This window comes from Chaetodon trifascialis, chromosome 6 (genome assembly GCF_039877785.1).
Source record: "Chaetodon trifascialis isolate fChaTrf1 chromosome 6, fChaTrf1.hap1, whole genome shotgun sequence".
In the NCBI taxonomy this organism is placed as follows: Eukaryota; Metazoa; Chordata; class Actinopteri; order Chaetodontiformes; family Chaetodontidae; genus Chaetodon; species Chaetodon trifascialis.
Window position 1 is genome coordinate 16,690,415 of NC_092061.1, and position 24,796 is coordinate 16,715,210.

Below are 24,796 nucleotides of genomic sequence, written 5' to 3' on the forward strand. Positions count from 1 at the left end.
ACACAGACCGGACGGTCAGTGACGGTATCTGCTGGCCCGCCTTCTCCCCATCATGCTCTACCTGCAGCCATTTAAAGAGTGGCACCGTCATCACCTGTAGAGGATGCACACTCACACACTTCCACAAAATAGAACCAATGAAGTAAATAATGTACAACATAAAAACTTAAATGCGGCTCCTACAATACCCTTTGGTGTGTACTTGCAAAGGAAAAGTATTCTGTGAGTGTATATTTAATAACAGCTCCATCCTTGCATCATCAAGCAGCCCATGTTTTATCTGTCTTGTAGCCCTCCAAAGACTTTAATAAGCTTCTGTGTTGTCAGTAATTAGCAGCTAATATATGATGAAAGAAGGGCTGCTAATACCTCATTTTCCCAATGCACTGGCTTTAACATGCAGCATCAACAAAGCAATCAATGGTTGGGGGTGGGAGGAAGGGGTTGGGGGCGAATGGGCTGATGTTTTCTCGAAGATAACCATTTTCAGACAGGGTAATTAATGCAGACATGCCATTAGTCCTGCATTTAGCCCTTCTGATTATGATCCTAAAACTGCCAAACCAGTAAATTTATACCCTCTTTTAGAGGAAGTAGAATCAGAGTACCAATTATGTTGCACCCTGCAATTGATTGAAATGGCCTCACTATTCAATGCAGCATTTCTGATTTGGTAATTTCTTTTAAATCCTGTTTTTATCTGGGAAATATTGATTGAGCTTCTCGTCTCTTTTTCTCAGCAGTTCCAGACAAAAACAGTAAACTTTCACAGATATGTTATTCACACCTGAGACTGCCTTTTGCTGCATACATACAGTGTGCATACAGGCATTTAACAGCTTGAACAGCAGAGAGCTTGCTTACAACAGAGGGTGCCTCTGATTGGCTAGTGTTCATTGCTTGGTTAAGGTTAGATGGTTGATTAAATGGTTAAAGTTAAAAGAAAAAAAATGTCAGGATCAGAGCCAGTCAGAGGCAGACTGGGGCCAGGTTTTCACAGAATATGGGTAGGAAAGAAAATAACGCAGGGAAACTGAATAATTGGCCATCGTACTACAATGGCCTGGCAGCGCTCCCTACATTTTTGATAACACAAGAATGCCACTCATTCACCCTCACCAACTAGATTTCTCCAACTGTCCACAGCTTTCTGTTCTCCACCAAAGACAATGTATTATTTACATAACCATCAGCGTCTTCGCAACTGAAATATTCTGTTGGTGAATTGGTTTCTAATACTCTACTGATAACTCTTCCTTTTCCCTCCACAGCAAGGTCAAAGTGCAGCGTCTGTGACAGGACAGCACACCCGGAGCTGCAAAGAGGATTCGCCATTTTGCTGGAGGATACTTCAAAAACGACATACGCCTGCTGTCACGGTGGCTTGAACCCAGGTCTTCCAGTTGAAGGTCAGCCCACTTAATCATTGCTTCCACTGTAAATCCCCATCAGGCCAGGATTAGGATTGGAGATCAACATGAGATATATAACTAGACCACTGACAGGTGATAAAGGGCCAAGCAGAGAAGTATGTGAAAGGGCAAGGTTAACCTTGCACTCATGATATTTGAAGTATGGCAAAGGTTATACTGTATACCCCTCTGTTGAATAATGGTGAGAAATACGGTGAGGCGTCGACTTTACCCACAGTGCAACTTGACTGCTGGCGGTTTAGTGTGACATCTTGGTGTGTTGTTCTAGTAGCGGCTAATGTTGCCTTGACCCAGTAGCCTAAAACAGGGATAAGGAGCAGGTTACAGAGGTCTGGTAAACTCACTTCTTTCTCAAAACCCATAAACATAAACAAACTTCAGCCATGTGGCATCACTTGAGGCAATTTATCAGACTTTGTGCAGCTCCCTCTGAAGCCGTAAAAGTTCACATTTGCAAAACTCCCCAAGATCCGCAAAGAGTTCCCCCTGAAAGGACTACATACATATGTAACCACACTCAACCCTAGATCCTGCAAGAAGCTCTTCATGTCTAGGAGATTCAAAAGGCCCAATAAAAAGAAAACAAAAAATTAAGTGAAATATGTATTTCCTGTTTGTACAACTTCATGCCGTGTCATCCATCCCTTGAGATTGCTGACAGTCAAGCACAAATGTAACTTAATGTACAGTCAACAGGAGAGTCCTTTCTGACTGGCTGGTCCACAGGAAACTGTTGTATTGTGAAAGGTTGTCTGTCATAGCTTCCATTAGGTCTTGTTAAGCTCCACCCCTGGACCCACCTCCAAGCTGCGATTAGACACTTGATTGTTTTTCATTTTGGCATGGACAATACGTCTCCATTGCCAAAAATAAAAAGCTCCCTTGCACTTCCTCATGAAAACTAATGCTTTGCATTTAGTATTGGCAGGTTCACGCTGCTCTCTGCAGGGAAACACTTTGTATTCTGGGTTCTGATTACATTTGCCTCATGGACACAGGTTTTGTTTTGAAATCACTCTCTCAACTGTATTTCTCTTGTTTGAAAATCATTCAGTCATGTATGTTTCAGGTATTCACCATGTGCTTCCTCTAAACCTCACAATAGCAAAAATATACACAGTATTTTAGTTTGTTGCATGTCCAGCCGTTTCTTTACAGTGTACACTCTGTCTGCTTTTCTATTCAGAAAAGATTGTCCCGGTTCATCTATTCTCTCCCCTTTTTTTCATCCATGTGTGACCATGTGTGACTGATTTTTTTTGTTTTGTTTTATGTCTTTAGTCAATGAAAAGCTCTGCCTCTCAGTACTGGCAGATGTGATTACAGACTCAACACACCTGCAACTGATTTTCACAGATTTGAATGGAAGTTGAGGCCTCTGTGACCATGAGCGTTTGGTGAAATTTGTATTGACTGATTATTACATGTTAAATGGTTTGCAAAGTTCTGTATTTATTTATTTATTTATTTTTTGTTTCCTTCTTTTTGCTGAAAGTGTGTGAAAACAAACAGAAATCATTTGAGGGTTATAGCAGGTTTCTGTAGCAGAAATGCAAAATTGAATTGGGACCGTCTGTGCACATTTTAGCCCACTGAGTCCAGTCTGGGTGAATTATGTATTCGATTATGGTCAGACGTTTAATAAGCCCTTTTGGGGTTTCTCACCTACACATATTGGATTTCTTTGTGGGTTTTCTCAGTTTGTTGTTTGAATATGCAGATAAATTCAAACTTGAAGGAGTGATTTTGATAAACATTGTCCCTAATTATGCTTGATTAATTTTAATCTTTTCATTGATCCATTTTGAGTGTCATCCCCATAAGGCAGAGCTTGGACAAAGTGAACAGCCTCAGCTGAGGGGTTGGCTGTCATGAGGCAGATACCGTGTGTTTGTTTGTGTAGAACTGAGCTTCTGCTTTACTCCCATTGACAGAAAACATGAGATCTTTCAGGTTGGTTACAGTTTTTATTGATATCTACTAATGAGGTGAAATATATGAAGTAACACAGCAAGAGTTTGTGCAAATTGTAAAGTCATGTTTATAAAAATGTGCTACTGATTCTTTCCTACAGTGGCAAACAACACTTTGAGAAACAGCAGTGCTCTGTTCAATGCACTGCATTTCATGCATAAAATAGTCTGTTGTGACAAGTGTGGGAACAGACTTTTAGACATTTAAATGTGTTTATTTCAGTTTTGGTTGGACCCAGGATTATTTTTAGGTGCAAGGATTGACAATTATGAGCTCTTACCTTGAGCTTGCTGCACTGCTGTCAGTTGCATGTACACTGGCACATTAAACCCCTGTTAGCATCCCAGTCAATGGCCAAATCACATTTGTCCAGCAGAAATCTGGATATGAAACCAGGTTTCTTGTTTGCACAATGTTTCTGAAAACAAGTTACTGACAAAACTACTTTACTGCATGTAAACACACACTCTGAAAAAGAAATGGACAAATAATAAATCCCTATTCACAAAGCACTTTCACTTTACATAACCACAGAGATCAAAGAAAGATGTACCTGACGTACAACACATTATTCACTTCAACAGCAGTAGAGCATATGCTCTTATTAAACCTCCACACTAATCATCACATTCTTCATAAGAGGAGAGTGTGCGTTTGTGTGTGCGTGTGTGCACGTGCTCTGCTTGCTCATAACCTTGTTAGCTCCTATAGTCAAACCACTGGACCACTTTGATTTATGAGTAGTGTGGTGTGAAATAATGGCATGGATCTAAAATTAGGGTTAGGTAGTGCTGCATGCGGTATCTATGTCTTTCTTACTCCATGAAAAGGAAGCAGGCCACTGCCCAAAAGCTTTTTTTTTTTTCATGACTTCTGACAGTAATGACACAATTAAACTGTAGATTTTTCCTCAGCAACTAACTTGCAGGGTTTTTTCTGGTGGTTGCTTGTATCTCTATTTATGTAGGAAGTTGAGTTTGAGTTTAAATTAGTATTTTCCAAACTATCCCAAACTCTCAAAGAGCCACAGTCCTCTGTGAACAACAGTCGCCCATTACTGCCAAGTTGTTCACCCTGCCAGCTCGCAGTCCAGCCTGAAGGAGGACGGTGTCAACAAAATCTGTGACCTAGAGGGATCACAGGGCTGAAGAACCGCAGGATTAGAAGCAGAGATCAGAACAAGGTCGTGTCTTTTGGCTCGGCAGGCTGTGGATAGCGTTCACACCATGCTTCCTGGCTCAGCTGATGCAGTGCTAACAGTGCTAACCCGGGTCAATATAGCTATTGAGATTCTGACAATTCCAGAGCTGGGCTCAGGCAAAGTGAAAAAGAAAGCGGCACATTCAGTGTCAGTGAAGGTTAACCACCAGGCTGGCTCTGAGGGGGTTCAAGCCACCTGGGTGTTCAGGTGGTTTGGAGCCACACACATCTCTGAGGATAAAGCTTTCAAATGAAAGCATGTTGCTGATGTGTGTTTGAGGGCAAGCCATGAGGTTATCACAATGAACAGCTAGACACACCTTGATCCCACCACAGGGGAGGGTTGTCTGCTCTGCAGGGAGGCAGAAAAGGTGCAACATTTGCCCTTAAATTGTGGGGGGTGGTAGGGTTTGCAGGGGGCCTTTATGAGCATTACTTTCTCCTGTATGTTGCAGCATTAACTTGCAGTATATACAGGTGGAGTGTCATGAAGTTTGTTATATGGCCAACGTGGGAAAACAAGTAGCATATGTTGTGATCACTGGATCATATATTATTATTTCAGCTGTTTGACTGGTTACATGTGTGATTTTAAACCAAAGGAAGTTCTTTCTCTGGCAAAATTTATGCTTTTAAAGGTGAAAATAAAGACCTCAAATAAAAAAAAATAAGACTGAACTGCATATATTTTCTTCAGAATTTATCAAACCCTAAGCCTGATTTATTGTATAACACAATTAAAAGTCAAAGCTGTTTCATAGAAAATGACACAAACTAAGAAAATAGATTCCAGAAACATAAAAGTGAACACTGCATATATTCGAAATTAGAAATCAAATAACAACACAAGATTGAATGTAGGAAAACTCAAACACCTGCCATAGAAGAATGTACACGAGTGTATTTTAAAAAGAGAATAAAAGCTGGTGTTTGATTAAGTGTAAATATGGTAAGTAGCAGGTCCATCTGTAAAAGAGAATAAAAGAAAACTTCCAGTGTGTCAGCAAACATATAGAAGCAAGAATGCCAAGTATCAACAGTCCTTATTTCCATTTTTCCATTGTGTCTACAAGGGCTGATACAAACAGGATTTTGCAGACTTGCCCATCATGGCACAGCCTGTTAATGCTCCACTCTACAAACAGGAGGTCACTATTTCTATAAGGCATTTAAGTCTTTAACAAACCGGCCAATCTCTCCAAGGTTACTGTGTAGGTGTGTGTTTTATTTGTGCATACATGTGTCCTCATCTTTGTGTGGGAATATGTGTGTGTCCATGTTTCTCTGTTTCCGCCTGTTTTGAGGTATGACTTTACATTTATTCTCCGTCTGTTCAAATGCCTGTATGTATTGTGCATGTGTGTCTGTGAAAGCACCATATCATATGTGACCTTGAAGTAAAGACAACTGTATTCAATGTGTGTGCGTGCATAACCCGTTCCAGACTTGTGAATTACTGTCCACGTCTCAGATATTTGTCGCCTGACTGGAGATTAAAAATTATTTGATTTGATGAATTATCCTCCTACAAAGCATGCTTGTACTTTGCTACATTCATTTAAAAAAGTGGATAAAAAAATGTCCACAATTAGATTGAGAGATAGATAGGAAGTAAAATTTTGGGATCCAGTAGCTTATAGGACACATACTAAACCCTAATATACACAACAATATAAGAATAAAAACAAGAATATAAGAGCAGTGAAGTGACAATCTGGCCACTGCAGAGAGCTTTCACTGTGAGAGTATGTGCTAATGTAAGTAGTGCTAATGTGAGATCAACATGGCAGTTATTGCAAATGCAAAGTGATTAAAAAGTAAAAATACAACAAAAATAATGAGAACTGTGAATAATCTAAAATGCAAATCGAAGAGAAATATATTCAAACAATTACGCTTTTATCCAAGGCGACGTGCATAAGTATTCACATACCGATGGCACAGCATCAGGGGCAGTTTTGGGGGTTCAATATCTTGCCCAGGGATGCTTCTGCATGCGGACTGCCAAGGCCAGGGATTGAACCACCAACCTCCTGACTGGCAGACAAATGCTCTACAGCCACAGCCGCCCCCACAAACATAAATGCAAATTGTGCATATGGTTAACAGCCAGTACGTGACCTGAGCAGCATAATGACAGAATGCAGGTGAGCATTTAGTCACATTCTCACTCACATCGCTGGAAGGAGTTGAATAGCCACATGGTCTGGGGGACAAGAGAGTTCCTCAGTCTGTCTGTTGAGCAGGACTGGGACAGAAGTCTCTCACTGAACTGCTCTGTGATGTGAATGTGCTATGCAGAGGGTGGTGGGCATTGTACATGATGGACAACAGTTTATGGTGCTTCCTTGCCACTTACATGCCACTTACTGGATTAACAGAATCCAGTTCCTTGCCAACCACAAAGCCAGCTCTCCTCAACAGCCTGTCCAGCCACATAGCGCCCCCCTTCTTAATGCTGCCTCCTTAGCACACCAAAGTATAGAAGAGTATGCCGATGACAACTGACTGGTAAAACACCAGCATTAGTTTCCAATAGTTGACCACCTCAGGAGAGACCAGTGGCAGATGGGGCCTTGTCCTGTGGAAGTCCACCGCCATTGTTCAGTGAGAGCAGCTGTTAGCCCCTAAACAAGGTTTCCTCCACATATGACAAAGCCATATCCATTCAATAAAATGTCTGTTTGCTGTTTGGCTCTGGACAAGCAGCGCACAGATCCTTGTAGGTCTTTTTTGCTGAAAACATCTGCCAGCTGCATCTGAAGAAGACATTGATAAAAACAGTGAGACTGAAATAAAACAGTTAAGTTGTGAGCTGTAAAACCAAAACAATGCGCTGAAAGATGCTGACGTGCTCTTTAGAGCTGAGAGGAACTGCAGAGTTGGATTCATTCATTCATTCAATGAAGTGTTGATGTGAAAATATTGATTATAGTAGCTTTAACATTAGATTTAGGATAAGGGAAAGGTGTCATTCCATTTAAAAGTCTTTCCAGCACAGTACAGAGCTGAAGTTTTTCTATATGCAAATATCTTGTATCTCCCATCAATTAATAGGACAATAGTGCAGAAATTAATAATTAATGTATTCACATTCGGGCCTCTCTCAACCCTCTCACTTCCAAACTATATCTTGTTGTAAAGTAAGTAAAAAAAAAATATTCCTTCGCAAGATTTCCTGTCTGGGATTACATTGAAATGCAGAAAAAAAGCTGGGAGTCCTCACTGCTTGTAAGCTTGATAAAGTCTGAATCGTGGCTAAAATAACTTTCTAATGGTGTCATTATTTTAGAAACTCCATCTTCGATTAAGCTGTCTCACTTGGATTGACACACTCAAATTCAAATTATCACAAGGAATGTATAATAAGCTCCACCTCAGCAGTGTGACCTCTGTGATGACTCCCACAGATATAAGAACAGTTAAAACCAGTTCTCACTTGCTCTCACACAAAGGCAGTATTTCACATTATTTCACTTGCTTTCAATATAACCCCATGTTACTCCAACCAAAGCACTGTCTGGCATCTGTGTCTGCTAATAGGGTCATTAATATTCATATCTTCACAGAGATGAGATGAGAAACACACTGGCGAGCACACATTCACACACACAAGAGAAAGTACACACACACACCACAAAGAGAAATCAGTTGGCTGCTCAAATATAATTACTTGACTGCTGGCTGCCATTTAGGACGATGCCTCGATAGATTATCTTCCTCTCTGTCGTTCTGTCTTTTCTCAGTATTTCTCTCGATTTTAGTTTTCCCTGCCACTAGATGTTTTCTCCTTCTCTCTCTCTTCTCTCCACCATCTGTCTTCTCTGAAACATTGCTCGGCAGATCCAAATATGCTGATTTGATTCGATTTACAAGTTTTTTTGTTGATGTAATTTTCATAATCAGCTCAACTCTTAAAGCTGAACTGAATTGTAAAGTGTGGCTGTGTCTGTGCCATAAAACATTAGCTTTCAAGCTATGAAACAGCGATGAGGGCCATGAGAGATAAAACTTGCAGGCTTCATTTTCTCTTAAGATGCTTCCAAGTTCAGAAATACAACAATATAAATTCCATCTGGTGGAATAGCATACCATTGACAGTATTGTATTGTCAAAGAGTTTTACATGAGATATCAGAAGGCAACAGGCATTTATAGTTGAGACTGAAAGGTCATTCTTGACCTTACAAACAGCAGTCGACAAACCACACCACAAGGTCTATTAAGATGCTGTTCTTGAGCTTTAGATTGCGCCCCACATAAAAAATACTTTGGCAAAAAAGAGTTGAACAAAGCTTAACTTCTGCCACAACAAACTGTGAAGTCCTCCAGGCAGGCGCCGCGTTAGCCAATTATCAACGTGCAAGCACACATTGCAGGTAGGTTACGCTGTAACACAACCAACGTATTTGTACTGTTTAACTTCATCAAAGTAGATTTAATGACCATGACTTCCGGAGTTGTTGAAATTCTGTCTCATAATATTATAAACTGCATTGTTTTGGTGGTTGATAAATGTTCAAACTCATCTGTTACTCAAACCAGCCTTGTTGGACTATATCACAGGCAGCTGAAACAACATGCTGCCACCGTGCAGTCCCTTGGATTTCTTTAAAGAAGGGCTTTCTTCGTTCCAAATGCCTGGTAACAGACTGTCTGTTGTATCCAACAAGTCCTCCAAATCTAAATGACGAAAATATGCAATATATACGCAAAATATGTGATTGGTAATTGCCCCCCAGAATGGCACTTGTTAGTTCCTCCTGATCTGACGCCTCAGTGGGACATTACTGTATGTGCATGTGTCTTCCAAAACAGCCACAAACCTGCATTGGAAAAATTGAAAATCATTGTTGCAAAATCAAAACTGCATTCTGATCTGAGACTGCTTTGGTTTGGTTTCAGCATAAACGTGACTTGGTTGGGGATACCTGAAGATTATGGTTGCTCAGTTTCTTCAGGAAACAATCACGGCTATGGTTAAAAGACAGCAACACTGGCTGTTGGTAAGAACCTGCCTTTGTGGCTCACTAACAGCATCATCCCATTTCTTGCTTTCTTCATAATTCCTAAGGTTGTCCCGTGAACTTACAGAAAACATCGTCTTTCACATCAATAACAACACAAGACCAATATTTTCTTGCTTTGACCAGGACTAATCAAAACAGCAAAATACATTTGAACTCATATAGAAAATTATTCAAATGAGCATACATCTACAGTGCTTATGATAGAGAGAGCTGAAGATATGATAGGAAAGGGGGCAGAGAGAGAGGGGACGACACGCCGCAAATGAGCCGCAGGTGGGAGTCGAGCCTGCAGCCGCTGCAGGGGAGTGACAGCCTCAATACATGGGGCGCGCACCCTAACAGCTGAGCTATAGGGGCACCCCAATTTTGTTATTTTTAAGCCATTCAGAGGTGGACTTGCTGGTGTGTTTCAGGTCATTGCCCTGTTGCATAACCCAAGTGCACTTCAGCTTGAGGTCACAAACTGATGGCCGAAGGTTCTCCTTCAAGATCTTCAGATAGACAGCAGAATTCATGGTTCCATCAATCACAGCAAGTTGTCCAGGTCCTGAAGCAGCAAAGCAGCCCCAGACCATCACACTACCATCACCATGTTTGACTGTTGGCACGATGTTCTTTGTATCAAATGCTGTCTTCTTTTTACGCCAGATGTAACGGGACGCACACCTTCCAAAAAATTCAACTTTTGTCTCGTCAGTCCACAGAATATTTTTCCAAAAGTCTTGGGGATCATCAAGATGTTTCTTGGCAAATGTTAGACGAGCCTTTGTGTTCTTTTTGGTCAGTAGTGGTTTTCGGCTTGGAACTCTCCCATGGATGCCATTTTTGCCCAGTCTCTTTCTTATTGTTGAATCATGAACACTGACCTTAACAGAGGCAAGTGAGGCCCGCAGTTCTTTAGATGTTGTTCTGGGTTCTTTTGTGACCTCCTGGATGAGTTGTCGCTGCGCTCTCGGAGTAATTTTGGTAGGCCAACCACTCCTGGGAAGGTTCACCACTGTTCCCAATTTTCTCCATTTGTGGATAATGGCTCTGACCGTGGTTCACTGGAGTCCTAAAGCCTTAGAAATGGCTTTGTAACCTTTTCCAGACTGATACATTTCAATGACTTTGTTTGTCATTTGTTCTTGAATTTCTTTAGATCGCGGCATGATGTGTTTCTGTTCAAGAGCTTGCATCCTACTTCACTTTCTCAGACAGGTTCTATTTAAGTGATTTCTTAATTGAACAGGTCTGGCAGTAATCAGGCCTGGGTGCAGTCAGTGAAACTGAACTCAGCTTTCCAAAAAATGTGGTTAATCACAGTTGACTCATGATTTAACAAGGGGGGCAATTACTTTTTCACATAGGGTCATGTAGGTTTGGATAGATTTTTTTCCCTTAATAAATAGAATCATTATTTAAAAACTGCATTTTGTATTTATTCTGGCTATGTTTGTCTAATATTAAAATTTGTGTGATGATCTGAAACATTTAAGTGTGACAAATATGCAAAATAGTAAGAAATCAGGAAGGGGGCAAATACTTTTTCACAGCACTGTAATTCTATAATAAACATCTTTGAATGGCTTAATTTGCAAAATGATTAGAATAAATGTTTTGTGGCACATTATGTCAGATAGTGATTTCTGTTATCTAGTGAGCCTGTCCTTAGTTCTTGTCTGATAAGTCAAGGCTCAAAGAGACACTTTATAGTGGTGGCATAATTACACATTTGCATGTGTATAATAGGATGCAATGTCAAAGTACCACACTCTGTCAAAGCATCTCAAATTTTAACATGAGCATGTAGTATGTGCAAGACGTGCGATGCAAACTCTGCTGACAGGTCACATCTCTTTGCTCCTTGGATTCAAAACCTCTTACTCTCTGTGTGTATGTGTGTCAGTATGCTTGTATATACCCATACCAGTGTAAGAGTATATTGTATGCATGTTCATGCACATCTAGGTGCGTTGTGTGTGCGTGTGTGGGGGGGGGGGGGGTGAGAGCGTGAGATCAGGTGCAAAGGGATCACACACTGATTTGTCCTTGTCTAAACATGGCAACTATTTACCTTAGAAGATTGGAAACCCCTGTCAGTGCTTGTAATCGTGTCATGGTTGTGTGCGTGCGTGTGAGAGTGTGTGTGTGTGTGGTGGGTGCGGTTGTTGAACATAGCTAAACAGAGATAAAGCAAAAGCGTGGAAAACAGAGCTGCCTACTCGAAGTGTTGTTCTGCCAAAATGACTATCAAAATGATTGCTTGTATGAAATCTTGGAATTTCCCCTCACGGGACGAATAAAGGAATATTGAATTGAACTGAAAGCAATTGATGGAGTTAATCAACATTTAGTTCAGGAGACATCTTTAACCTTGTCCTTGGTAAGCAGTTACAGTGTGTGTCAGCAGACAACTGGCCAGTACTTCTGAAATCATGACTGGTTGAATGGTTTTCATGTTGGCCTCAAAATACTCTTCCCCAAATGGATTGACATTGTTTGTAATTAAATGCTTCAAGTATTCCATTACAGGCTGACAAACAATGCACCAAAACAATAAGGGATTTTTTTTCTTTGGGCTGCAAATTCATGTAGTGGCTCCCAGTTTTGATGATTGTTCAAATACCTGGAGGGTTGAATCAAGAGTGGTTCAAATATTTGACATTTTCAGATGGATATCTGCCGACAGCTGACTCAAACAGAGATAATCTCTCGTTTTCACTCAGACCAATGATTTATATTTTTATGCTTTTTTAGATCTGTTGCAATATTAATATTAACTCAATCAGTCATTTGTCATTTTAGATTTTATGATGAATAGACAATAACACAATCTTTTGAATATTTTTCAGCTGAAAAACAAAGTGCACTGAGTTGATGTGACAGACTCCCCACACCTCTATGCCAAGTCTGACCTAACCTCTCAGTGTTGACTTTGTGTGCCTGTGTGTGTGTGTGTGTGTGTGTGTGTGTGTGTGTGTGTGTGTGTGTGTGTGTGTAAATCTCCTTGAAATACGCTACCAAACACACATAACTTGGACTTGTGGGTTTTCATTATCTGTAAATCATGATCAATTCAAATGTAACAAACCTCAAAATATTTGGTGAGATACCATTTAAATGAATATAACAGAGAGCTGACCCCTGAGACTGTGCATCTTAAGAAGGTATTTATTAATAAACTGCCATTAAGTTCACTGTGTTTGGTAGTAGCCTTTCAGCCCTGAGTAATGTGTGCAGGTATTCCTATTAGGCTGTAAATACCCCCACCAATCTTCAACTATAAGGTAGGGCAGCCAGTGTGTTGCCTGAGAGGTGAAACCAGGACAAATAATGCTGCAAAGCAACTGTTGCTGCTGTCAAGCTTATTGCTTTTAGCACATGGTAATAACTGAAGGGGACTCAGACAAAGCGTGTCAACATTTTTATCAACTTTTATCTTCTCTTATCTGAACCATAGTGCCTGGGCAGTAAGGGAGAGACATCAGTAAGAAAATGGACCTGAAACAATAAAAGAGAAGCAGACAAAAATTAGATTTGGAAAAATGAGGCATACCCTCCCACCATGCCCTTGCCTTTTAGGATTGCTCCACCCAACTTTAACCTGAGGTCTAATCAGAATAAGTGAAAACATCTTACTGGATGTGTGTTGCCTTCAGAAGTAATAAGAACAAGTGGACTATGGACATGAAATTCTGAAGAAACACTTCATCCTGCAAAAATACTTGTATTATGCTAAAGCAGTATTCATCATTTTCATGGCCTCATGAGACATCTAGCAAATGTAAGGGTTGGGTTTCCACCAACTCCTGATGGAAATATTTGACTTTTTAGCTCGGTGCAGGGTAGGTAGTATATAGTGGGTTTATCAGAGTTTTGTTTTGTTTTGTTTTTTTGCTTGAAACAGCTGTTCTTCACAGCTGGAAACAGGAATGATGAGACTGAACCCAAACTACAATGCGGTAGGCTCTCTTGAGCTGGGGGGAACTGTTCATGTGATAATTATCTGTGTTCCTTTCATATAATACACAGAATCAGATCCATCATTAATAAGGCATATTGATTAGCAGAACGGAAAGCATCATCAGCTGATCAAATCATCAATATGTTATAGATGACCTGTACCTGTACATAGGAAGCACTCCTGACCGTACTGGTCAAAGCCACTAGTCTCTGGAAACAGGTTTTTTCTTACAGAGGAAAGGTTGAACGTTTATTTCACTGGCTTAACTCTGGGGATCCATGATAGTCTGGATGTCAGGACCTCCAAATTGGCTTTTAGGACCAAGAGTGAGGGAGAGCAATGAAGAGAGAGCACTGAAGTGTTTCCTGTGGGTGGTGAATGCAAGAAATGTGTGTAGACTGAGATGGAAGGGAGAAAAAAAAAGAGTTTTAAAGGGTTTCTTAAAGAGAGGGAATAAGACACCAAGAAATAAAAAGCAAGAGAGAAATAGAGTTGAAGTATTTCCTCAGGGGTGAGAGCTGTCTTTTAGATGACTGTTTGAAGATTGTGAATCCATTCTCTATGGATATTTATCATTTCCCTGTGGATGTGCATTCCCAACAAGCTGCCATTTATCAAGGTAGACAGACAGGGAGAGGGAAGGTGTGGCTGCAGGGCAGATAGAGAGGGGAAACAGGGGAATGGAAAAGCACTTCTGAGGACAGTGTATAAGTAATTGTTAACACAGGACATCTGCAATACTAATGGATAATTTGCATGAGATAAGAGCTTTCTGTAATTACTGTCACAAATTACAGAGATGGGAGCTTGGACTGCTCCAATTCCATCACAGCAGAAATGTAAGAAACATCATACATCACATGAATTCAATGAATAAAAATGTGAACAATGATAATAATACAGCAAGCCTGCAAAAGATATGTAAATTCACATCACTGGACAAGTCGAGATGGCTGAACGAATGCCGAGTTGGTTTGTTAAATGCTGTTTAGCGGGTATAATGTTTACCATGTTCTCAAAATCTGTCTTAGTTTAGCCTGTTAGCATGCTAACATTTGGAAATCAGTACTCAACACACAGCTGACCCCAATAGGGATACACTTAGTTTTGGAGGTATTTTGTCATTAACCAAGATATTTCACTGGATACGTGAAAGCTTTGGCCTGCTGGTGTCACCAGAGGAAACGTCAAATATTATGCCAATCCCTCCAGTAGTTGACTTTGGTTGACATAAGACATCCGTCTTCCTTGGCTTTTCAGGCACCTGTGCATTAGCATAAAGCTAGTCTATTTAACACCAGTCATGAGCATGACTTCCATGTCAGCATGAACTGTACTTACAGATCAGAAACTGGAAATTGTGGTAACTTGAACATAACATGAACACAGTGTAAAATCCCTTGTATTTAACATATTACAGTACCTTCCACTCTTGTACTTGTCTGAACAAAGGAGCACTGAAAGATGGAGTAGACCTACATTATATAAGGTAAGCAGAATAGAAAGACAAAATGAAAAGTAAAACGGTTACTGGAGGACACAGGAGATGATTATCAGGCCATTTTGTACCAGGTTTTCCATATGAGAAGAGATGCAGTTGGGATTGATGGTCAGCAAATATTATCTGGCAGAGGGAAGGGTTTAGAGATTAAATCTTACTCAGCGTGATTGAATAGCCAGCGCAATCATATCAAACATGCTTTAAATGTATTATCTGCCACCTGCAGCTTCCTGCACGAGTCCTGTAATGTGTGGAGCTGGCAAGTTATCTCAAGAGTCACCAGCTTGTGAGAATGAGAGAGAGAAATGCAGGTCCTAATATCAGTAACACTTCAGGAGTGAAGAGGATCTTGCCAGCGTGTTTACAGCTGAGAAACAAATAAATCTCAGATCAGTGATTGTGTATGTGATGCAATACATTTTTAGAATCTGATTCTTAGTAGCGTTTGGCAGAAGAAGAAGAAGGGTTTCTTTGTAGAAAAAGGTGGAGGAGATGCTCAGTATGTTCTTCCTTTGGGCCAGAGGAAGTGTAAAATGTTCTGTAGAAATACTCGGGTTTTGCTGTTTTTCATTACTTTGGATGTTTGGGACATCCGCTGTATGAGTAATTGGCACAGACACTGACCAATTGGTAGATAGATGAGGCATTGTAGGATACTGTTAAAGGCTACCTCTCCTTCTTCACAATGCGATTATACATTAGCATGCCAGATTTATCGTCCCCCAACCTCCCCCCAGCCCCCGTCTGCCTTCCCCTTCCCCTTGTTCTGTGCATGAGCATGAACGTCTTCTCATCCATTTAATAACCCTTCACAAAGCCTGCAGATTATGCATCAGCAGGAAGAGAAGGGAGCTGCTTAAGCTATGGCACAGTGTGATAAAATGCACAGATGAAGAGGGTGAATCGTGTAGAGCTGAGAACGTAAAGATGATGCACGTCAACATCAATCCATCACGTTTCAGCGCCCAAGTGGTTCAGCTGTATGGAGCATACATCAGGTGATCATAATGTTGAGAATTTGATTTTATGTTTCCGATTATTGACTTTTCTGCATTGAGACACAATCTTGATGCATCTAAGAATCAATTTTTCCCCCACCCCTGGTGCTGATCTCTGGCTATTTCAAGGTAAGGATGTGGTAAAGAAATTAACAGCTCACACCCTGCAGGGCATTTGCTCACTTATGGCTCAGCGTCTGACCTCTTTGGTTTAGGTGTGCTTGCACAGTCCTGTTTATTGGGGATATGGTAAAGCCCTGTGCCCAGAGGAGGGTATATGCCATATATCTGTGCATAGACACCAGCTCTGCTTACAGTACTGTGGCATGCTTATATATGTTGACTTTGGCATGTGTTCGTCCTGTTTGCTCGGGAAAAGTTGTCCAACCAACAGTTGGCTATAATCTAATCAGTCACTATATCCCCTCCTCTCCATGTTTTCTTTCTTTCTCTATCCATTCCCATCATTTTGTCTCTGACTCTCAATCTCCCTCTCCCCATCTGTTGCTTTCTCCCTGTCTCTTCTTCCCTCCTCCCCCTCCATCTGTCTCAGAGGAGGTTTCACTAACAGGGTACTTGACAGGAGAGAAGAGTGCAGGGAGAGTGGCCTTTTTATAGCAAGTCAGCTAGTCATCCAAGGCTAATTAAATATCGCTTCTGAGTGCTCAAGTCTCTCTCTCTCTCCTGTCTCTTGCTGTCTCTCGCTCTCTGCCTTAAAGTGGGTGCTTGTCCTGAACTGAATTAGCACTCTTTCCTCCTTCTCTCTCTCTGACTTACCCCCCAGCCCCCCACCCCCCCCATCCCCTTGTTCCTAGTCATCGCCTTGGGCTCCTTACACTCAAATTAACCTTTCACTATAAAATCACACAGGGGAGTAGTAACCAGACAGGTGTGTGTGCATGTGTGTGGGGGAAATTTAGAAAGATAGGGAGAGGAAGAGGAAGGAACTCTGTGTGTGTGTGTGTGTGTGTGTGTGTGTGTGTGTGTGTGTGTGTGTGTGTGTGTGTGTGTGTGTGTGTGTGTGTGTGTGTGTGTGTGTGTGTGTGTGTGTGTGTCTTCAGGGTCAGCTTAAGCCCCTGTCCATGTAATTGTGAATTAGAGTCTTAAATGAGCTCTATGTCCCTGAGCTGATCAAGACACCAGGAGGAGGGGAGGTGGGAAAGGTAAATGAAAAAAAGCAGCAGAAAAGACGGAGGGCTTGTACGAAAAATAGGAGAGACGAGAAGGGAGACGATAAAGAGAAGGAGAGGAAGGAGACACATGTTTAAGAGTTCAGCAGGTTTGAAACAAACCACAATAAACTACAAGGTCTGACCACTTCTGAAGGCAAAAATGTTTATACCTGTCCTAAATGGCCACACTCAAGATGAGGCAAACAGCCTGCCATCACAGCCATCCCACTGCCTCTCTCTCCATGAATTGTCCAAATTAAGATAAGCACAGAGTTTCTCCTTCAAGTCTCTGTGATGTTGTACTTAGTTGAAACACAAACGAGAGGAAAGTAGTTGCTAGAGAGTGAGAAAGAAGGCTGGGGAAGACGTTTAAATCCTGCTTACTTCCCACTCCTCCCCCAATCCAATACTGGAAAGGGTGTGAGAGGATGAGGTTTTACATTTTGTTAGACAACCCAACAAGCTCAAAGCTCACCAAGACCCTCAGATTTCACAAAGTACTTTCAACTATGACTGCTAACAATAGTGCTATTCAGTGTGCACACATGTTGGAACATGATTTATTGTGGCTAACCATTAAAATAAATTTCCTCACTATTTGATCCTGACATTCACAGCCAAAACTATGCTAGCTGCTTCACATTTTGCATTCAAATTAGCATGTGTGGGTAACACAGGGGGGAGGTTCTCACCCATTAAACTATTGCCCCATGCACGGGTTTGCCTGCCACCTCCTGCATGGCTGCTTATTCCAGTGGATACATGTGGCCATGTTAATGGGTGGGAAGTCAGTGAGGGATTATGTCCTTGTCTCTTAAGTAGTGACTCCTGCTGGTCAGTCAAATACTGGATCTGTGTCCTCTGAGTGTAGCTCCTGTCTGCTCGGAGAAAAGACACAGCCGTGTCCACCAGCATAGCAGAAGAAGCACGCTGCTTTTTACCGCCTGCTCAGGCTGACAGTGGAGTCAGCAGTGACAAGGAAACAAAAGGCAAATGTCTGTGGGCTTTCCAAATGGGAAGAAAATTGGGGAAAAGTAAACTTGAAATAAATCACGCAGAATAAATGAAGACCTCAGTCTGGGGCCAAGAAAGTAATGAATTACTACAGCTGGCAGAGAATTCCTGTTCATCTATCAGATTGTACACCTTCTACCTTCCTTCATTATGTAACTTCATTGCAGCCAGTATCATCAGCAATAAGGGTTTATTGGTTCAATGCCCAGAACAAGCTCTTGTGTCTTCAAACAGAAATAACAAGAACATTTAGTGTTAGGTTTCTTTAAACAACTGCAATGTATTTGTTCCAAAATAGCTACTTTTTGCCTGTGCACGTAGACCACTTCCAGCTCAGCCGTCACACCAGACACCATCTGACTTGAATAGGAGTCACCAGTAACCATTACAGTCGAACTACGCAGTTCCCATATGTACTCCTGAAATCTCTATTCCTGTCCTCTCTCACCATAGATCCCTCAAAGGAATAAAGGCCACGACCCTCTCAGCAGCCCCAGACAATTAATCATATCCTGCACATCGCTGAAATTTTCATGAGTCTGAGAGAATTTTCAACATGAGGTGATTCTGTGGTATCGTTGGCAGAGAGAGCCAAGCAAACTTGCCTGAAGGGCTGGAAATTTAGCTTTTCCACTTAAAACTGTTACATACTACTGACAGGCTGTGTCCAACAGGCTGAACACCACACTGTCATCCTGTTGGACACAGCAGTCAAGAGTGGGCGGCTGGAAATTAGACCATCCAATTTCTAAGCGTTGGAGATGAGGAGAGGCAAGGGGAGCAGGAGGAAGGTACAAGAGGACGGAAGGGGCAGGAGCCACGAGTGGCATGAAAGAAGTGGAGTGAATTCTTAAAATGTGGACTTCTTGTCTCTTTGACTTCTTGGCTCCCTGTTGCTTCTTTTCAAATAAAATGTGTCTGGCACGAAAGGAAAAATAATTTAATGGAGAACTTTTTGGAAGAAAAAAGGACATACCAGTAATACTTTTACCAGTCTGTGCCTTTGAAGAAGGCAAAAAGGCAAAAGACTGAACTCTATGTTTTAATGTCAAACCTACCGACTGACTGGCATATCGATCACCTGGTCAGGCTAAAATTGTGTTCAGTGCGATGTTGCAATAAAGACGTGCTATACTGCCATATCAGCCTGTTCATCATGATACGAATGTGAATGTGAAAACAAACAGTAGCAATATGTCTCTCATCAGGGCTGCACAGTGGCACAGTGGCACAGCAGGTAGTGCGCATGCCTCACAGCAACAAGGTTGCCGGTTCGATTCCCAGGTCGGGCCTTTCTGTGTGAAGTTTGCATGTTCTTCCCGTGCATGCGTGGGTTCTCTCCGGGTACTCCGGCTTCCTCCCACAGACCAAAAACATGCTCATTAGGTGAATTGGTGACTCTAAATTGCCCCTAGGTGTGAGTGTGAGCGTGAATGGTAGTCTGTATCTACAGTATATGTTGCCCTGCGAACGGCTGGCGACCAGTCTAGGGTGTACCCCGCCCGCTGACAGCTGAGATAGGCTCCAGCCCCCCCGCGACCCCGAAAGGGATTAGCCGCATAGAAAATGGATGGATGTCTCTCATCAAACATTATTCAACCACCACATACACACCGACAAAAGGTTCAAACGTTTCTCCACTAAAAGGCACAACTTAAAACAATCTTACCACAAATCAGTGAGCGACTGCCTAATTCATAAATCAAAACTCACTTGGATTTTTTTGGCCTTGTTTTGTGAACAACAGGGTGAAGAAAATCCCTTCATATTAGACTCTTTATATTCTCCATGAGCTACTATCCAAAATGCAGCCAACAAGTCTGTTGGATTGTTATTACTCTGGTCCGTGTGTGTGTGTGTGTGTGTGTGTGTGTGTGTGCGTGTGTGTGTGTGTGTGTGTGTGTGTGTGTGTATATACCTTTGTGTAGTTTCAAACCTCTGCTGCTTCCATTTCTTCAGAGAGCGTTGGAGCAATTGACAATCATAAAAGAGACAGATTCAGGGAGGAAAACACAGAGGAAGGTTGAGTTAGTCTATTTTTATTAAGAGGTTAAATTTTGACCAACTGTGTTCATTCTTATAATGTAGGGGCAAAATGAAACAACCACCCAATGTTTTCAAATCCTCTGCTCGTTCTCAATCCTCATATAAAGCACCATACAAGAAATATATATTTGTATATGTCTTAGTCTCCCTATAATTGGCTTTCTGTATCTACAGGATGTCTCTCTCTGTCTCTCTAATTGAATAGCACCCTGGCTCTTGGCCCTCTGTGTGTCTCTCTCGTCTGTCTCAAATGAGAATTCTAATGTACAAAAAATATGAGCGTTGGTTCAGTGTGGGTGTGTGTGCGTGTCTGAGACAGAGAGAGAGGGAGAGAGAGAGAGTCATGTTGGGCACACAGATGGGAGAGCAGAGGATGATTGGAGTGGTATTACATTGTCACTGGGTTGGCACACACTGCTTTAATTACCAAGTGCAGCAAACACACAAAGACATTTTTAGATACACACACATTTACACAACCAGGTGACCTGAAAACACAAATTCATACAAACACTACACAATGATATGAAATACATCCATGCATACATATATATTTACGTATATACAGACACACACACGCACACACACACAAGCATGTGCAATATGCAGATAACACATTGTCACAAAGACACGATGCACAAAATCAAGTTAAACCTGAAACCAACTGTTTTTCATTAAGATAGTCCATCACAGCCACTATCAGTATACTACACTACACTTTTAATTCAGATGTTTTTCATGGTTGCATAAAGGAACTGATTCATGTAACTCAGGAGGCAATTTACAGTGACGGAAATTGACGGAAATGTGACTTTTCATGCAGTGTTGTCCCAAAACAAATATAATTGTCAACACTGAGTCAGCATTGTTCACATGCTTCCTCTCTCATACAATGAATGAATGAGTAAATCAGTCACATAAACTGTTCTGTAAAGTTTGTCAACATGAAGTTTTGCCTCATAAAGTACATTTATTGGATTACAATGCAATCTCAGAAATGTTCTCAACATTTGTTCTGCAGTCAGATTCATCACACATCTCCAGTATGCTGCTGACATTGACACTCACAGCATAAACAGCTTGATTGAAACTAATGTCTGCTGTTTACACAGTGTGTGGCATTTTGTTCTCTCACTCAGAACACCTTTTATTAGATTATTTGGATCATAAAACTGTATTAAAATTACATTTGCTCTGTAGACATTTAAATTGATATTCGACAAACAATGTGACGGAGGGGAAGATGACATTTTGCATTTTTACAGATGGAGAGAAGGGAGAAAAAGACCAGCTCAGTGGATTATGATTATATTTAATGACAGAAACTGGATTGTATGTTTGAAAAGTGGGGCTGGGTATCAAACATCATAAGTTTTTTGGTACCAGCTGAAATGCTTCTGTAGCACAGAGTGTACAAAACTGCAGGTACCGAAAGTTAGCATCAAATGCCTACTGTCAGATCTGTATTGTTGTCTACTTTTTCTTTGATCAGTTTAAATAATAATTTAATAAACCATATTTGTTTCATTTCTCCAAAAGTAAGGCTTTAAAACTGTATAATTTTCTAAGAAACAGTTTCAAACAGTACCCCACAGGACAGATTGTTGTTTTAATTACAACAATTCTTATTTGTTAGTCTGGACAGCGCGTCACAGAGGTGCAGTGGCTTAGGAAAGGGGGAAAAGGAAGAGGAAGAAAATGTGTCTTTCTTTTCTTTCTCTGTCTAAAGTCCATCTTTAGGGGACGAATAGTGGAGGAAAGGAAATGTTGAGAAAGGAGAGAGGAGGAAGTGGAGTGGGGAGGGTCAAGAGCTCAATCCATCCCATAGATGAAAAGCAAACGGCAATCGTGCGGCACAAACATGCGTGTCATCCCCAGGAATTTGTCGGCGGTTGGTGGCTCATCAGGGTCCCTCTTCTTCTTCTTCTGCGCAAATGGGAGAGAGATGGAGGAAGAGAATGAGCAATAGGGAGACAGACATTCATATTTCATTGGACCAGACGCCACGATGCCAGTTAAACTGATGTTGCAATTCTCCAGAGGAGGAGGAGAGGGTCGAGGAAGAGCCAAAGAGCAAAAATATGGAAGAAGGAGGCAGATGTGAGAGGGAGATGCAAAGAAAGAAAACTAGAAAATGGTGAGAGATGAGTGAAAAAGCATTGGGAGAGGAGCGTGAGAGGTTAATCTAGAACAAATATCCATAGTGACAGAACAAGAGGGCCGGATGCAGCGAGTTGTTACTGGGAGTGGATAAGAGGGGATTTACACAGCGAGTGCAGAGGGAGGGAGTGAAATTGGAAAACAGAGAGGGACCGACAGAGAGAGAGATGGCAAAGACGAGGGCAAGGTGAGAGATGAGGAGAGGGAGATAGAACTGGGAGAAGTGGAGAGTCAAGAGGGAGAGCTACAGCACAACTCAGCACAAAGGATGTTCAGATGATGAAAGACGGCGATCAAAAAGACGGAGACAAATGCATACAGACAACTTGGAAAAAAATGGAGGGAGACAGAGATGCGGGAGAAGAGTACAGCCTGTATGAAGTCTGTCACACACTAAGAAGTAAAGCCGAGCGCAGAGCAGATGAAGACAGACTGAGATGTTCAAGTTTCTTGATCCTCTGGTGCCACTCGAAGGTATTAAAGGCTGAGCTGAAAGTCGATAAGAAAGCTGTGGTCAAGGGAGTGCGGTTTTTACAGGAGGGGGCGATGACCACAAACGGCTGCATCCTCCATCCTCCTGTCATCAAGACTGTGGGTTTTCTATTTTATTGTCAGGGCCAAGATCCATAAGGGGGAAAAAAAAAGATACAGATCAAACAAACAGATTACAGATGCCACATCACAGGGAGTCGTCATCATCACTGGGTTATGGCGAGCTTTCTGCAGTAACCTGACTTATTAAGCTGCAGTGATTGATTTTGTTTGGCTTCTTAGGGGCTGTGGAGCAAGCCGTAAATACAACACTGACATCCTGTCATCAGCTGGAGTTGATAAAGCAAACTTCTTAGCAAACAGTTGCCTATTGACACATCCAGCAGACACATCACAGTCTTGTTTCTGGTCATCTGATTAACTTCCCTTGTGTCTCTGTTTCGGTCTCAACTCCTGAGGGAAATATCTGTGTGAAGGTATCATAGCAATACACTGAGATTGAAGGGAACAATCATTAGACAGAGCACTGCATCACTGTACTGAAATCAATTGAAAGTCATACTAAAACTTAGACTGACACTAAGTAGCCGGTATATGACTAATACATGTAAGTTGTTTCCTACAGCTGAACAGTTGCTCATTTGTAAAAAGAAAACTGTGCTCTCTGTCACTGCAGCCTGTCCTCTCTCTGCCCTGTAAGTCCAAATGCTCAAATTACATCAGCTGGTCTTTCACCAGTTATACACTTAAAATAGACAAGATATGTTTTCAAAATAAGGCACTGAGCAGAGACAGTGATAATTTACATGCATGTTAACATGCATTTTATAATAAACGGGGTTACTACAATGCATTTGAATGTACTATCCAATTTCCTCCATAACCTTCTTCCTCCCGGTAACCTGGTTTCTCATGTGTATGTAAATGTACTCAATTACCCACTGACAAAATGAAAATAAACTCACACACCAGTGTCGCTGCCTGCATTGACCCTCCTCTTCAGCCTCAGCCCTGAATGTCTCTATATACTAACTTATCATGCCTCATCTCTACAAGTCACCCTCATTAAGTTTCTTGCTCTTGCTGCTCACCAGATCCCTCTAACTAGATGCCTGCTGCCCCTTTTGAAAAAACAGTCTAGCAGCTATCCTTCTTCCTGCATCCCTGCTGGCTAGTTCTTTCCCTCCATCTCTCCTGACTATCCTTCCGGGTTGTACCCCCACTGGTAAGGGCTCCACCTGCTACACTGCTCACTGGCCCTCTGTCTGTGTCCTCAGCCTCTGCAGTGCTGTTCCCTTTTGCCCTAAAACCCTCAGATTCAGTCTCAGATTCTCAAACTCCACATTTTATGTTGCACAGCCTGCCAAGCCTTCAGTGAACCGGTCACACCATGAGTCTGTGAGCACATCTTGGTTTAGTGTCAACTCAGAGTTCCCAGATGCAGGAGTCACATGGCACCATTACTGTTACCACAACATCTCCTAGGTCCTCAACAAGTCCAGTCTCCTCTACCCAGAGTTGACTCCAAGAATCTTTGGCCCGGCGCAGCTCTTAGTTGAGTCCCACAGGCAGAATTACATTTCATTTCATTACATTAAAGCACATCATTACACTCAGGTGTGACTTGAAATGAGCTGCATGTCTTCTATGTTGTGGTCAAAATATTGCTGCTCAATATCTAGAGGAATCTTAGTGGTAAAAAAAAACAGTCGCCATCTCAAATCTTTACTGCTTGTGTGTGGTTCACTTCTCCTGTGCCCACTGCTCCAGTTTTCTAGCTCTTGAATGGTGCTTGAGAGCCCATCTTTTTGATTGGAGGTTGTCCAAACAT